At 41.5% G+C, this 16,307-nt stretch overlaps 1 protein-coding gene across 1 annotated transcript in view; it reads left to right on the plus strand.

The window, feature by feature from the left end:
• The first annotated feature begins 316 nt into the window (after nucleotides 1–316).
• Nucleotides 317–16,307, plus strand: part of cplx2b (complexin 2b) — a 59,113-nt gene continuing 43,122 nt past the window's right edge. The window contains exon 1 of the mRNA XM_028590184.1: nucleotides 317–390. The gene's annotated coding sequence lies outside the window, so the exon portion shown is untranslated. The remainder of the gene's footprint in view (nucleotides 391–16,307) is intronic.

Raw genomic sequence — 16,307 nt, forward strand, 5'->3', positions numbered from 1 at the left:
TCCGAGCTTTCTGCCTGTTTTAAAGGAAGTTCTTCCTCGCCACTGTGGCACAAGATGCTTGCTCTTTGGCTTTTCGGTGGTCTAGAGACCTACTCTATCGGTTTGTCCTGTGATAACTCCTCCTGTTATGATTTGACACTATAAATGAAATGGAATTGAATTGGAATCAGAGAACGACGTAAACTCTCTCTCCTATCTTGGAGGACAGAGTGGAGGCTGTGAGGTAATGAGGCGCAGGAGGCGGGTGGGAGGAGAGAGAGAGAGAGAGAGAGAGAGAGAGAGAGAGAGAGAGAGAGAGAGAGAGAGAATATAGGACGGGCATCAGACGGAGGTTTGGCTGCAGACTGGTCGGGATCCCTTTCTCCGCCTCGGTCAATTCAGACGCATCAGGTTAGTAAAAACCAAACGCACCGGGCGCCGAAATCTGACAGAAAACGTGTTGGGGAGGGGGCGGCGGGGCTGCTCGGTTATTGTTCGGGGATGTTTTTGCATTTATTTCAGCGGTGTGAAGATGGAGATGTGAGTGAGTGAGAGGGTGCGCACAGGTTTTAGGCGTGAATTGCTGGTACTTGCGTCTGTCTGTCTCTCTCTCTCTCTCTCGCTCTCTCTCTCTCTCTCTCTGTGTGTGTGTGTGTGTGTGCGCGCAGATATAAACGCACATACACCCAGGCGACAGACGGTGAGCACGCACTGCTTCACCTGGCTGAAGGCTTCCATGCCACATGCGGAAACGGCTGCGGATGACACACCGCTCTCCCTCGCCTTAAAATCTGTCTTTCCACCCAGGTGACGGCGGATCTGATGCCTCTGTCACCGCCGTATCTCGCCTATAGGTGCGAATTAATGAGACAGGGGGGATAAGGAGTAGGATGCGGCTGCAGCTGAGGGGGCTTTTCACTGATTACTTTTGATGAGGATGAGGCAGTTCCCGCGCAGCAGCTGGAGCATCTCGGCTGCTGATGGATGCTGATGGTGATGGTGGAGGGAGGCTGAATTATTTATAGCTGCCAGTGCATTGATTAGCTCCCTGTAATGCACTGGGAGCTGTGTTTATGGGAGAGGGGCGGTATGTGTGTGTGTGTGTGTGTGTCTCTCTCTCTGTGCAGTGTTAGTGTTTGAGAGGTGGTGTGTGTGAGATACAGGCGTCTTCTTGTAGCCAATCACAGAGAGAGACTGAACCATAGCGACCTATAGAATAGCTTTAATGCACATTTAAAGGAGAATCCCTCGAAAATGAGCTGCTTTGTATTTTCGAGTTTGGTGAACATTTCTTCTTCCGGTGGAGAACCGGAGCGGACGTGTTCAACGTGGCATTTTGGCATCCACATATTTCCAGCAGCTTCAGTTAAAGTTAAATCTCTCCGCTGTTTAAAACGGCATTGATACATGCCATGGGTCTTATTGAGAGGCGTCATTATCACACAGGAAGAAAAGTCGTCTCTACCTCTCGACCGAAATATTAGAAGCTCCCGACTGTTACACATTTAGTGAAAAAATGGGAATGTCTGTTTTTGGTGAGTCAAATCAAGGTGCATCACATTGCTCATGAACATTCTCTGAATCCCAATATTGATTTAACGCAACGCATGTGGAGTTGGTTATCTCTGATTGGGGCTAGCACAGTCTCGCATTGTCAGACTTTTACTCCACAGCGCTGGGGAGTAAAAGTCTGGCTACACCACAGATACATTCTGGGATAGGAGAAAAAAAACGCTCTGGGTTGTTTGCATTTCTTTAGACCAATCCCAATCGCCTTGGGCGGCGCTAAGCTCTGGGCGAAGTGACGGTGGCTCTGTTAAATAGTCTTGGGAAGGAACTGGTTTAGGTGGAACATTTGCACCCCGCGAAATTAAAACAATATTAAATGAAGTTAACTGTTGACACAATACAGTAACGTGAGCTATTGAAACTAGCTGGATACATGGTTAAACCTCATTACCAGTGTATCTCCATGTGTACGTTTATCGGTGTTTTAAGCCCCCAACATCTCCTTCCAGGCAGCTCTGCCTTCCAGGAAGACACTAGGATTAGGCAATGGTTATGGTGAGGGTTAGGGTTAGGTGCCTTAAAGTCAATGGTCGCAGAGCTGCCTCAAAGTTGATTGGGCAATGGTTATGGTTAGGGTTATGGTTAGGGTTAGATCGCAGCGCTGCCCGGAAGGAGACGTTGGGGGCTTAAAACACCATCTGATTGGTGGGATTGCTGTGGATGAAGTACATATGGCTCGTGTGTACTTCGTCCACAGCAATCCCACCAATCCCACCAATCAGTCCCAAAACGTCCCAGTTAGAGAGGAAATGCCCTAAACATATTCTTTGTAAATCTTAACACTCATTCCCTGAAAGAACCAAGCAGGCCTGCCTTGTTGCAGGATCAAAACATTCTTCAAAACTTGACATTTTCAGTGTGTAGCTCACTATCTCGAAGTTTCTTATTGTGTCCAGCCATAGCGCAGCCCAACCTGGTTGCAGACCCCTGAATCATAGAAGTTAAACAAAATATCAATTCAGACTGATTAGCAGGCTAAATGAAGACTAGATCCCCTTAAACTCAGAACAAGTCTCTGAAGTGAGTTTGTATCCCTGCATGTACAAATGTGTATTTCCTGTAACCTCTGTGTCCCTGTGTGTGACCGAGGTTGTGTGTCCGTTTCCAGCGGTGGACGAAGTATTCAGATCCTTTACTTTAGTAAAAGTACTAATACCACACTGTAAAAATACCCTGTTACAAGTTAAAGTCCTGCATTGAAAATGGTACTTACTTAAAAGTATGTAAGTATCATCAGGAAAATGTACTAAAAGTATTAAAAGTAAAAGTACTCGATGCAGAAAAATCCTCCCGTTTTAGAAACTGGAAAACAATCCCAACGTTTTTGATTGACAGATCTGTCAATCAACTAATGGTCTAACCTATCATTTCAGCTGGACTTGTATTGTTGACTTGTGTGCTATATTGTTGGCTAATTTCATTTATAATAAAACAGATTTTTAGGGCTGCTCCCTCTTAGGTGATTAGTTGACTAATCGGTCGTTTTGGTCTTAGTCAACTTAGATTTCTTTAGTTGATTAGTCATGTTTGATGCTTTTTTTCATGACTTATTTCCAAGAAACGTACGAGCACATCTCTGGTAAACACAAGAATTAAAGTGGTGCTTTTGCATGACTCTTTGCGGAGAAACTCAGATTTACAGATCTGTCGATTAAATCAACTAATTTGATTAGTCGATACAATTGAGTGTTAGTCAACTAAGAATTTCTTCAATTGACCACAGCCCTACAGATTTTATAAACTACATGTGTTTTGTGTGCAAAAATCTTAATTTGTAAAGTAAACTGGTAACTAAAGCTGTCAGATGAATGTAGTGGAGTAAAAAGTACAATATTTCTCTTAAATGTAGCGGAGTAGAAGTAGAAAGTGGCATGAATAGAAAATAAAAAAAAGTAGAAGTACTTCAACATTCGAACTTAAGTACAGTTCTTGAGTAAATCTACTTTGTTACATTCCACCGCTGTCCATCCCCTTTCACCGAATTAGGAATTTTCTCCCAGATGCTCCCAACCCAAACTCCTAGATGCAAAATGACCCTTGGCCCTTTGTCCATGTTTGATCATGCCTCTGCCTTCAGTTTGGAGCAGGAGGAGTGATGGGTTCCCTCTCAGGGTTTAGCTCACCCAGTGTAGAGGATGTGATGGATGACTGACCAGAGCTAATGGCGTATATCAGTGCAGGGCTATGGCTCACATGTATGGAGATCTGTTTACAGCAGCAGCAGGGTGACAGACAGGTCTTTCTGTGCGGCTGTCACTCAAAGCGCTCCCTGCACAGGAGCACAAAGCCCGAGATTCGCCGATGCTCCAGATTTATTCATCTGTTGAATGTGCGCTGCCACATTCTTCTATTGAGAGCAGAGAAATGATGCCTTGCTGATAAACCGAAATGTATTTTTTCCCCCCCTGAGGTCAATGTTGCGACGGCGGCAGATTATACCTTTGCTTTGGTTGCTGGCATATTTCAGTGTGATTAGTTATTAGCCTTTTGTTGTGTTGTCCTAACAAACGAGCGCCGCTCCGATCAGCCAAAAGGCATTCATACCATTATTACGCCTGCTACAAGCAGCACTTGGACGATTAATTTCTCAGTTTCACTGCAAAGGAAGCTCTGGCTCTCCGACTCTCAGGGCTGACCCGCTGTGTTTGAGCCCACTTCGGGATTTACTGTCGGAATATATAATAATATACACAAACCACAGACAGGAGGCAATTCTTTCCAGAGAAAGTTAACAAATTCAAAGCTACGGGTAGAGATGTATTACTTTTGCAAAATAAATTAAAGTTTTGAATGAATCGCAGGAAACATCTTTTGGTTATATCCCTGTTATGTGATGACCCCCCACCCTCTCCCCCTCCAGATAATGTAGTAACACAGGTACACAGCCTAATATTGTAAACCACGCCTCTTTATTATCATAAAACATTGTATTTTTTTCTTAAATGAACATAAAACTGACAATTACCTTGGCACCTTAGCTAATGTTAGCAATTATTTGTGGATAAACAAAGAAACGATTTGACAATTTTTTTATGATTGTTACAGTCTTAGTAGTCTGCCAGACCATCCACACGCTGCGTATCAGAGGAGGGTCTGGTTAGTCCACACAGCATTCCGGGATGGGAGAAAAACGGGCTCTGGTTTATTGGCATTTCTTTAAACCAATCACTATCGTCTTGGGCGGCGCTAAGCTCCGCACAGAGATACTGCAAAATAGTCGTGCGCGAGAAAACTCAGATTGGACAGATAGTCTAGCTAGCTGTCTGGATTTCCCCCGCAGAGATCTGAGGAGCAGTTTACCATAGTCCTCAGAAATCCACCGGAGATTAGAACACCAACACAAAGGAAGTGGAAGGAAATGGAAATCGGCGGAAATACATGCGTCCGGTGGAATTTCCTGCGGAAGTGGAACCTCAAGGATATAGACTACAGTCCTAGCTACGGGAATGGGAAAAATGTAGAAAGATAATAGAGCTCAGCAGTATAGCGTTGTCCTCGATTAAAGAAAGTCTTACTCAACCAACACTCGTACGATTTTATCGACCCGTTCAGCGTCACACTCGTCACCGGAAGTGACGTAACGTCTCATTTGAACCCAAACCACAATGTTTTTCTAAACACAACCAAGTAGCTGTTGTGCCTATAACATGTTATGTTTCTCATACTGCCCATCGCTGCAGCTCCTCTGTCTAAAACCTCTGTCTGACCTCTTGGCCCCGCCTTCATGAGAAGGCCAGTCTGCTCTGATTGGTCTGCTCGGTTGTGATTGGTCAACCAAATTCAAACAAGCCACTGGGCGGGCTGTGCTTTCTCAGGCAGTACCAATGAAAAACTGCGCTGGCTTTCTCAATCAGTGACATCACTAATTGTGGAATTTCAAACAGGAATGTGGGCGAGGCGTTTTTTTTAGGCAGTTGAGAAAAAGTGCTGTTTGTGGCAGAGAAAGCATTTGGAGTTAAATGTGTTTTGTGTACTTTAAACATCAATTACATACACAAAAAACTATACAACACACTAAAAGCATAACGGGGGCTCTTTAAAACTGTGACAATTACATCTAAATGCGACCGTTATGTTCTCTGGTTTGGATTTAATTTGAACGAAAAACGCTCATTTGGGTCGTATTAGAGGAGAGGAGTAAACAACCCATACCGCGGTATGGTTGGAGGACTTGTTGGGTCCCAACATGCAGTGTTGTGTAAAAAAAATAGTCCATGGAAAATCCATGGATCTGACCCAACACATAATCGCTTGTTAATCGGCTCTTGACCTGACTAAATCCGGTGACACCTTTTTGCGATATCTTGGTAACAAACCAGAATCAGAAAAGGATTCATTGCCAAGTAAGTAACACTTTCAAGTAATTTGCCTCGGTAGCTGGTGCATACATAAGCAAACCTATTAAACTGACAGGAATAACAACACTCTGCTTTAAAGGCCAGTTTTGTGCTTCAAACCATAACGCCTGTGAGCACAGGAAGCTCTTATATGTACTTTAGTGTTTGCTGCACATTTTCAGATCACTGGTTTTCTTTTTCAGCCCGGAGGAAACAATAAAGAGCGCTTTACTGGAAGCTCTTATAATTTCCATGATCCTGTTAAGGTTATTGTTATGTCTCTCTGGTTACTGTCCTGATAGTGAGGCTGTATTGTGTGTGATTACTTAATATTGTATGTTTATTAAGAGTTGTTATGGTTAGGTAAGAACTTGGATGTGTTTGAAAAATGCGTCAGTAAGGGAAACCGTAAAATGCTCGTTACTCAGAGTCTTATGCTGGCCAGAACTTAATAACTAAATAATAACTAAATAAAGTGTAATAATGACATCTGAAATGCGCATCTAATGTAGATCTTCATAATATTTGGAAAATGTCAAGTTTTGAAGAACATTTGTATCGTGCAACAAGGGAGGCCTGCTTGGGTCTTTCGGTAAATGATTGTAAAGATTAACAAAGAATGAAAGTTTGTGGTATTTCCTCTCTAACTGGGATGTTTTGGGCCCAATTTGGTGGGATTGCTGTGGACCAAGTACATACAGTGAGCCCTGGCCGATTATCGGGCTGTTTTTTGGCAGTTGGCAGATTATCTGTATCACATTTTATTCGCCTGATAACCGATGTATGTAAATGGATTAAAAAATGTGCTACTTTGGCTCTGCTACAGCTCTATGTCTGTCCCTCTGCTTCGGTTTCACTCACCACTGAGTCGGACTTAATGTCCCGCCCACAACACTATCTGACTATCTGTTGCTGGGGATTTTGTGGAAAGTTTCTAATTTATTAAATAATAGCTTAAAGCATTTAAAAAGTTTTCTATTGGAGTTTGTAACATTCCAAAACCTTAATTTGAATTTAAAGATTTTCATTTTCACTGTAAATGCGTATCGGTATCAAATATTGGTTTAATTAAAGGTGCAGTAGGTAAGACTTATAAAACTAGGAGGGGGGAGTCTAACTGCGTGTCAATCACTGCTCATGCACACACATTCATTCTCCCTTGTGGGGGGAGGGGCTTAGGAGACAGTTTGGGGCTTTAGTGGAAAGGGGGGAGGGACTGAGAAGTTGATGTTCAAATTTTTTGGCTAAGTCCTGGATCTTCGCAGTCCTACCTACGGCCCCTTTAACTACTAATAATCTGTATCGGCCTTGAAACAGTATTGGTCGATCCATAATTTAAATAGCTCACGTTCCTGTATTGTGTCAACAGTTAACTTCATTTAATATTGTATGTGGCGTTTTTCTTTTGCAAGGGTGCAAATGTTCCACCAAAACAAGTTCCTTCCCGAAACTATTTAGCAGAGCCGCCGTCGCTCCGTCCGGAGCTCCAACCCGGTCTCACGGCAGTTCGTGTTAATGTCCACGTTATTTCTAATCTATTGATACGGAGACGTTTTTCTCGTTTTTTATGAGCTCAGCACCGTCCCAAGACGATTGTGATTGGTTAAAAGAAACGCAAACGACCCAGAGTGTTTGTTTTTCTCCTAACCCAGACTCGGTGGACATCGTCCAAGCCTACTCGCAGCTCCAAAGTGATTGTACTACTGATCAAAACTCTCAATTACTTTCTCCAGAGTGAGCAAACAGCTCCATAGTTATACTGTCTCTCTATCAGTGGGAATGCCTGTCGCTAATGTTTATTCTGTCTATCTGTCTGTTGAGCTTACGCATCCGTCTGTCTACTTGTCTGCCTCTCTAATTATCAGCCAGCCTACCTGTCTGTCTCCGTCTCTTCCTACCAGCCCTGGTTCACTGTGCAGCCGACGAAGCGTTTCAACGATCAGCTCTGAATTGATGACTCATCCTAAAAAAAAACTGTCTCCCGAGTCACCGACGCCTCTCCGGCTCATTATGTGTCTGGCGACTGTGATAGATTTCATTTGTTGTTTCCCATTAGATGACTCATAATCAAATATTTTGACACGTATTGCTTTTTAATGACCACTCGGATGTTTTAATGGATTTCAGTGAGCCAAAAGTCAGTATGACGGGACTTCGCTCTGACCTCTTCACTTCCTGTGAAATGCAAACACAATAGCACTGCAGACTCTCACTTTTGATCTTTTCAGGGGAAACACTAAAGACATTAACATTATTATTTTCGAGGTTTTGGGCTATTTTGCTTCCATTACTTTCAGACTAGTGGAAAAAACCCATTTGTTTTACTTCAAGCTTTAGTGCGTACACATTTAGTCCGTTACATTCAAGGCATTGCCAAATGAGTTGCTACAAAGCTAATTAAGACTATCAGCTCCACACAACTCTCTCTGGATTTCTCAGTATGACTATGTTCAGAAGATTGTGGCGCCCGGCGACTTTCCCGCGCAGAAACTCCAGTAAAGATAATGACCTCTTCTGAAGAGTCCATCATGTTTTTTTTAAATCCTCCGTGTCCTCCTTGGCTACTAGCAACTGCGTGGCGGATGGGTGAGGGTGCGTGCGCCATCACAGAAGGCTTGTATCATGTGGACGCGCCAGCGTTGTTGTCATTACTTAGAATTCCTCAAATGTCTTTTTGTGGCTCTAGATTTCTATTAACTCTGCTGACTCTCACTTTTTTTTTTTAAGGGGAAACACTACGGGCAAAAACATATTTTTATTTTTATGTTTTGGGTTATTTTGGTTTTATAACTTCTTTCAGACTAGTGGAAAAAAAACATTTATTTTACTACACTTTGTCTTTTGTCTGTAGATTTCTCCTAACTTCCCCAAAGGTTAACGTTAGATCATGTCTCATTTGCGTCTTTATACATACAAATATCAGAAAACTTATAATAAATTAAATAATTAAATTAAATATAATAATAAATAAAAGAATTGTGTTAATGTAGGCTAAGTAATCAACTGGGGAAGTTTCAGGGTGATATCTGTTAGTTAAAATGTTCTACCGTAGTCTCTTCAAAATGTCAGAATTTTACAATCCATATCTTTTAAAGGCCGTTTTCTCAAAAAGAGTTTGGTTACATGTTACTTGAATGTATCTACATAACAGTGACATGACACTGTCATGAACGTGTCATAAACATTATAAACAAGTCATAAACGTTTATGACATAACGCGTCTTAGTAGTAATAGTAAGTGTCATTTGTTTTTGTCATGGTCATGGTTAGGGTTAGAGCTGAAGATCTTTGCCCGAACCCAACGGTTCGGTCTCAATTTCTATCATTAGTATCCGCGCTATTCTCCGACATGCACTCTAACAATCACTGCTGATAGATAAACGGGTTCGGGCTTTTAAAAAGCTGTCAATCAAAATGTACTTGTCGGGCCGAACTTTTAAGGCCCGATTACAGCTCTGGTTAGGGTTAGGGTTCATGTGACATGTCTTGTCACTCTTATGTAGATACCTTCAAGTAAAGTGTTACCAAGAGTTATTCTCGTATACAAATCTATATTTAGAAGCTTTTTTTACACAGGGTTCGGTTCATTTATCATTCAAAGTCTGATTTATACCACAGTTTATCCCTAAAAACATGGCAACATTTTTTTTTTATGGCTGTTGACACTATTTCTGATATATAAATATGAATATGATATAAAAGAGATTCCCTCCTGTAAAAACCTTTGTCCCTAATATGTAATCAAAATGAAACAAGAACTTTGAACCTGGCTTTATCCACCGTTCACATTTGTGTTCAGGAAATGTATGCAGATTAGCACATATTCAGTATTCCTGCTTCTTAAACTCAGCTTAAACATAGGAGCCTGCGTGTTGTCGGCCTCGTCCTCTCTTTAACGCAGTCCGAGCTGATGCGCAGGGCCACTGTTGCCGCGGCAATGATCCTTTTGGCACCTGTTGCCGTGGATCGCGTTCTGGCTGACTTGGGAGAGGAAGCAGCTTGTGATTCAGCGGGGAGGGAGACGGAGGAGGCTGCATCCCAGTTTGTGTCAGGATTTTACTACGTTAGAGCTTTGGGTTCAACATTGGGGAGGCGTGTTGGGATCTCCACTTTTGAGCTAAATTGATATTTTAAGCATATATGACACCTCATTTCCTGCATTCTGGTGAATTTTTCTGCAACAATTTGTGCCTTTTCTGCATCAAGTTATGATGCAAACGTCTTTATTTATGTAATTTAATAGTTTTTTTGGGGGGTGTGCACTGGCCAGTTTTGATTATTGGGGGTTCTTCATTATGAACACACACACATACACACACACTGTAGTTTAGTTTGACTCAATCCCCCCCACACACACAATCCAGATTTTTGGGGTTCGGCCTGAATTCCGAATCCACTGGTTAAGATTCTGCCGAATCCGAAACCGAAAACCGAATCCTACTCCCATCCTCAGTCCATTAACACAGCAAACACATTAATCGTCGTCTGGTTAACACCAGTTTTTAGCTGTGACTGTCCTTCCTTTGCCGTACCTGAAGTTGCTGCATTCTGGCTGCTGTCTGTAGATTCCTTCATCACAACTTGTATTCTTTCGGATGTTTCAAAGCAAATGTTTTAACATCGGCGATGTGTATTTTTTAGGGTCCTCGCCACCACTAGACAAATTGGCTAGCTGGACTTGAATGGCCTTCTTTTGACTGAAAGTATTGCCAAACAACAACTTTTTCTGCTCACAAGTTCCATTTCCACTTTCTCCCGGCCTACTACATTGAACGCTCCACCTAAGTAAACACCTTCCCGTAATCAACGGCGGCGTCATTCGACAACCAGCGTAGCGCGCGTAGTGCAAGCGAAGGGTTTGATTCGGTGGAAAACAATTCTAAGGTTCGGCAGGAACCGAACCCCGTCAAGAAGCCCAATATTCGTCCGAAGCCAAATCCTGGATTCGGTGCATCCCTACTCTAAACCAGTTGATGGAAATGCTTCTAATTCTCATTTGTGCGACATTTTAAAAGTCCGCTTAAAACGCGCTTGGCAATTACACCAAGCGACACCAATCACCCGCTATATCCACACTTTACACTGCTGCCATTTTGGCCATTTGAGTTGTAGAAAGACTCGCTTTGGCAGAACTTTTGTCACTTCTGCCATAGCCATGTGAACAAACTATCTCCCTGACATTGTATAGATCCAGTGTCGCTGTTGTAAATGTGGTTGTTTCTATGTGTCTATGTTATCTGTCGACCTAGTTGTCTGTGTATATTGCCATGTGCATGAAACAGACAAATCTCCCTCATGGGACAATAAATATCCATCTATCTATCTATCTTTCAATAATATGCAACAAAAATAAATCATAGTTTTTGGCCTTTTTAAATTCAGAAACTCATTATCATTTAGTGTTTCCAGGTCTCCTCGGACAAAGCTCTGCCTCTGCTCTTCGACCTCTCTTTGGATTCCCCGTCAGAAAACACAGATTTATTGTTCAATCAGCCATGTAATGAATCCCACCATCCACAATCCGCAGCTAATTAACTGCACAGCAGGTTCCACCACTTAATTACAACTAAATACTTTCAGTGCATTCAGAAGAAATCAAAGAGAACAATTCCTGCTGAAACTGTATTCAGATTTTTTTCAATTCCAGTTTTAATGCTCTTCACTTTGACGCCGTGGCTTTTCTTTGTGTGTTGCGCGGGAACATAAGTCACCGTGTATCCGGGGCATTAGGCGGGTTTTGGCGAGCTGCCACCGTAGCGGGGCCCCTCTCATGTCCTGTTTAACACCCGGCTGTCACTTCGTTTATCATGGAGCTCCTCAGGCTGTCGGTCGGTGACAGGAAATGGGGCAAATATTGGCCCCCGCTACACTGTTGAGCAGAATGTTGGCAGCGTGACAGCAGTGTCTCATTTCACCGTGCAAGGCCTAAAACAGAAACGGGTCATGAATTAGAATCAGTATTAGATATAAGCTATTTATGGAGCGCACAATGGGAGAGTTACAGAACGAGAGCGAGTCCCCGTTTTGACTGAATACGGCTGCTGCCGGAGGATCTTTAAAGGATCTGATAACAAAATATACCCATAAACCCATACACCCATACACCTATGTGCACACTGGAAGTGTTATAGGCTGAATTAATTGATCCTCCTGTTTATAGTGGCTGTGAAGAGTTGTCTGCCTACTATCTAAACCAGAGAACGTAAAAGTCACGGTTTTAAACATGTTGTGAAAACGGTCGCAGTTTGGTTAGGTTTAGCCCCAAAAATGACTTGGTTAAGTTTAAAGGTAAAAGAGACTTCAGATACAGTATTAGGGGACCACTAAGGTCTATATAAAAGAGACTTCAGATACATTATTAGGGGACCACTAAGGTCTATATAAAAGAGACTTCAGATACATTATTAGGGGACCACTAAGGTCTATATAAAAGAGACTTCAGATACAGTATTAGGGGACCACTAAGGCCTATATAAAAGAGACTTCAGATACAGTATTAGGGGACCACTAAGGCCTATATAAAAGAGACTTCAGATACAGTATTAGAGGACCACTAAGGTCTATATAAAAGAGACTTCAGATACAGTATTAGGGGACCACTAAGGTCTATATAAAAGAGACTTCAGATACAGTATTAGGGAACCACTGAGGTCTATATAAGAACACCATGTCATGGAAACTTTAAAAAAAACATTGTGGTTTGGGTTAAAATCAGATATTTCACTTCTTTTTTTTCAAATCTGTCTTAAAACAAAACTCCCCAGTAATTGTTCCTCCTGTTCAAAGTGGCTGTGAAGAAATCCCTCCCTATAGAGATTTCACAACAAGTCTTTCAAACCCAACGCATTCTCACTCCCATCGCGTCAAAAAAAGCAACGTTTGGTCAGGTGCCTTTGGCGTTTGTTTTTGACGCAAAAAAGTCTCCTTTAGGCTCTGGTTCGACTCTAACTGTCATGCGGCACTAAAACGGGACTGTTAGGAAAAGACGGTGGGTGGGGTTACAAAATGTACGTTTCAGTGACACACGGGACAAGGACCCTGGTCTCTATGGTCCTGTGTTGTTTGACCCATCCACCACCCAAACCAACCTACTTACGCAGATTTTCAATGCAGAAAAATGCTCACATTTTAGAAACTGGATCCAAACAGTTGTGGTTTTCAGCTGGACTTGTAGGCCGTTAAATTGTCGGCTAGTTTCATTTATAATAAAACATCAGATTTTATAAACTCCATGTGTTTTGTGTGCAAAAACCTTATTTTGTTAAGTAACTTAAGCTGTCAGAAGAATGTAGTGGAGTAAAAAGTACAATATTTCTCTCTGAAATGTAGCGGAGTAGAAGTAGAATGTGGCACGAAAAGAAAAGACTCAAGTAAAGTACAAGTACCTCAACATTTGTACTATAAACGTAAATACAAGTTGTAATTGCTGCTTGAATAAACGACTTCTGTGGGCGTTTGTTTGTTGGAGGACAGAAATTTCTTCGCAAATCAATAGCAGTAGATATATTTCACTTGCAACCACAAATATCACTCTCTGTCCAGCAGTCAGGGATCAAAGTCAGTAGGATGCATCGTCTGGGGAACAATCAACTTCATTTTGTGCCAATCCATTAAATATATGATAGATGAGAGGATAAAATAAATCAGTAGTTGCAAGTACAGATGATGATGAATAGAGAGGTAAAAAAATAAAAATCTAAGCTCTCTCCTGTCTCTTTTTTTTATTGAGTTGTTTTCTTTTTGTTCTCCATCTCCCGGCAACATTCATCACTGTACTCGAGCGGTTGGCAGGCGTAGCGAGCCTCCCACCCACACAGCATCGCCGCCCACCCTCCCAGCATGCCGCTGGCCACTTACCACAGCCCTCTTAACCCTGATGGAGTGAAGGAGAGGCTGCAGAGAGCGCTTATACTGAAAGAAAAAAAAAATAGCTGAAGGAAGAGGCAAACAGCATTTCGTATATGCCGATAATCTGTACTATTGACATTCTAGGGAATTTGACCACCTCATGTCTCTGATTATCTGGGTCTTGGCCATTTTCGACGCCCCTAACACTGATTGCTAAGCTTTGACATTGCTAAGGTAAGGGTCAGCGCTCCTGTGAGCCAACAAGTCATGATTACACATGTTTTTTATTAATCTTTTCTGTGAATCTTTATTTTTTTTTTTATTGGAAGCCAGAGATGCACACATAAACATACATAGTAAAGATATAACTTCCAGTGTTTTAAAGATATATATATATATATATATATATATATATATATATATATATATATATATATCCTTTATTTATTCAGGGAGGGTGAGTTGAGAGAAAGCTCTCATTTCCAGTCTGGCTTGTTTGGAGCCAAGGTGTCATGACTTGATGTCTGCCGTGACTCTGTGAAGTCCCTTTAACCCAGATCTGTCCCCCAGGGGAGCAGACAGTCCAACTGAAGACAAACCACTCAGCTCTCCATGCATTATGTAGCGTTAGTCTCTCTGAGGTCTACAAACGCAGAACAAACACCGAGCTGCACATCTTGTGATGACTAATTCAGTGCATCATCTTGCTTCTCATCCAGTTGATGGACACGATTATCCAAAGCGCTGTACATCATTTTCATTGCATTTTTGACAAAAAAAACCTAACCGAGTTTGTGACTCTTAATGGTTGTAAAAAAAAAAACACAACAACAATGCTGCTCACTGGTGGAAACTAGAAAGTTGTATCTGAACTTCAGCCCCCACTGCTGACTTTTTGTCTCCTCTACGCAGTTTTGTATTTCTTCTCGCTGCAGTGGTTTCTGGTTAGAATTTTGTCCTTCTGTTGTTAGCTTTTTCCCTTGCTTTAGACCAGGGGTGTCCAAACTTTTTTTTTAAAGACTGCAGTGCTGCCAAGTCCTCTTATTATAAGCAACTTTAGGCTTGTTTTTCTGTAAAAATATTGGTAGTCGCGAGTCACGTTTTTTTTGGGCTTGTTTCTAAAGTGTAGTTGCTTATTTGGGCTTGTTCCCAGCTCCATAATAAGTTGTCAAGCAGATCTTTTCTATATGTTATTTAAACGTAGGAGTTTGTCTTGCCTGTTCCTTCTGTCCCTCCGCTTTCCCCATACACACAGAAGACAGCAGAGGTTTTTCCCACCCACATCCTGCTTCTAATTGGCTCTGACCCAGATGGCAACGAGTACTAGCCAATCAGAGGAAGAGCAGGTCAATCTGGGTTTAATTTTCTGTTTAGGAAAACGTCAGCGAGTGATGAGAAAGATAATGGTGGTGTTATTCTTCATATATATGAGGCTAAAGTGTTAAGAGTCTTAAGAAAAATGTTTTAAACCAAGTTTCATCCTAACCTGTTCAAATGGTTTGGACTGGAATGGTTTTTAAACCAGTTTAGTTTATTTAAGTCTTTTCTAGCTCACTCATGTGTTTATCAGAGCAGGAGCCACTTTATTGCTGCACACTAAGATTATCAATAATTTCTCCTGTTTCTGGGTTCTAGTTATTTAAAAATGGGATTTTCTGCAGTCCCTGCAATAATAAATAATTAATTTGTGAATTCAGGATTATATTTATTTGTGTGTGCAAATTTGATTTATCAGAGGTTTACTGTGGATATAATGTACTTGGTACATCAGTCTACAGTACAGGCCAAAAGTTTGGACACACCGTCTCATTCAATGTGTTTCTTTATTTTTATGACTATTTACATTGTAGATTCTCACTGACGGCATCAAAACTATGAATGAACACATATGGAATTATGTACTTAGCAAAAAAGTGTGAAATAACTGAAAACATGTCTTATATTTTAGATTCCTCAAAGTAGCCACCCTTTGCTTTTTTTGATAACTCTGCAAACCCTTGGTGTTCTCTCAATGAGCTTCATGAGGTAGTCACCTGAAATGGTTTTACCTTCACAGGTGTGCTTTGTCAGGGTTAATTAGTGGAATGTTTTCCCTTATTAATAAAAAAGCAAAGGGTGGCTACTTTGAAGAATCTAAAATATAAGTTACATAATTCCATATGTGTTCATTCATAGTTTTGATGCCTTCACTGAGAATCTACAATGTAAATAGTCATGAAAATAAAAGGAAACACATTTGAATGAGAAGGTGTGTCCAAACTTTTGGCCTGTACTGTATATTTGATATCCCATTAGTTTTCTAATAACTGCGCACAGTTTACCAATCTCTCCACATGGATGTAAATTGACAATCTGTACCCACGGTTTACAATCCGTCCCCACGGATTGTAAACCGTGCACACAGTTTATTTATTTTTCTCTTCCCGGAACCTAGGGGGACTCTGTAGAAAAAGGCACTTGTTTTGGGCTGGTTTTCACAGGCCTGGTTGCTTATTTGTCTCACAAGATCTGGCAACACTGAAAGAGTGCCGGATTTTTTTTTTAACAATAAAAGTTACATAAAAAATTTTTATT

Source organism: Perca flavescens, chromosome 10 (assembly GCF_004354835.1).
Source record: "Perca flavescens isolate YP-PL-M2 chromosome 10, PFLA_1.0, whole genome shotgun sequence".
Taxonomy (NCBI): domain Eukaryota; kingdom Metazoa; phylum Chordata; class Actinopteri; order Perciformes; family Percidae; genus Perca; species Perca flavescens.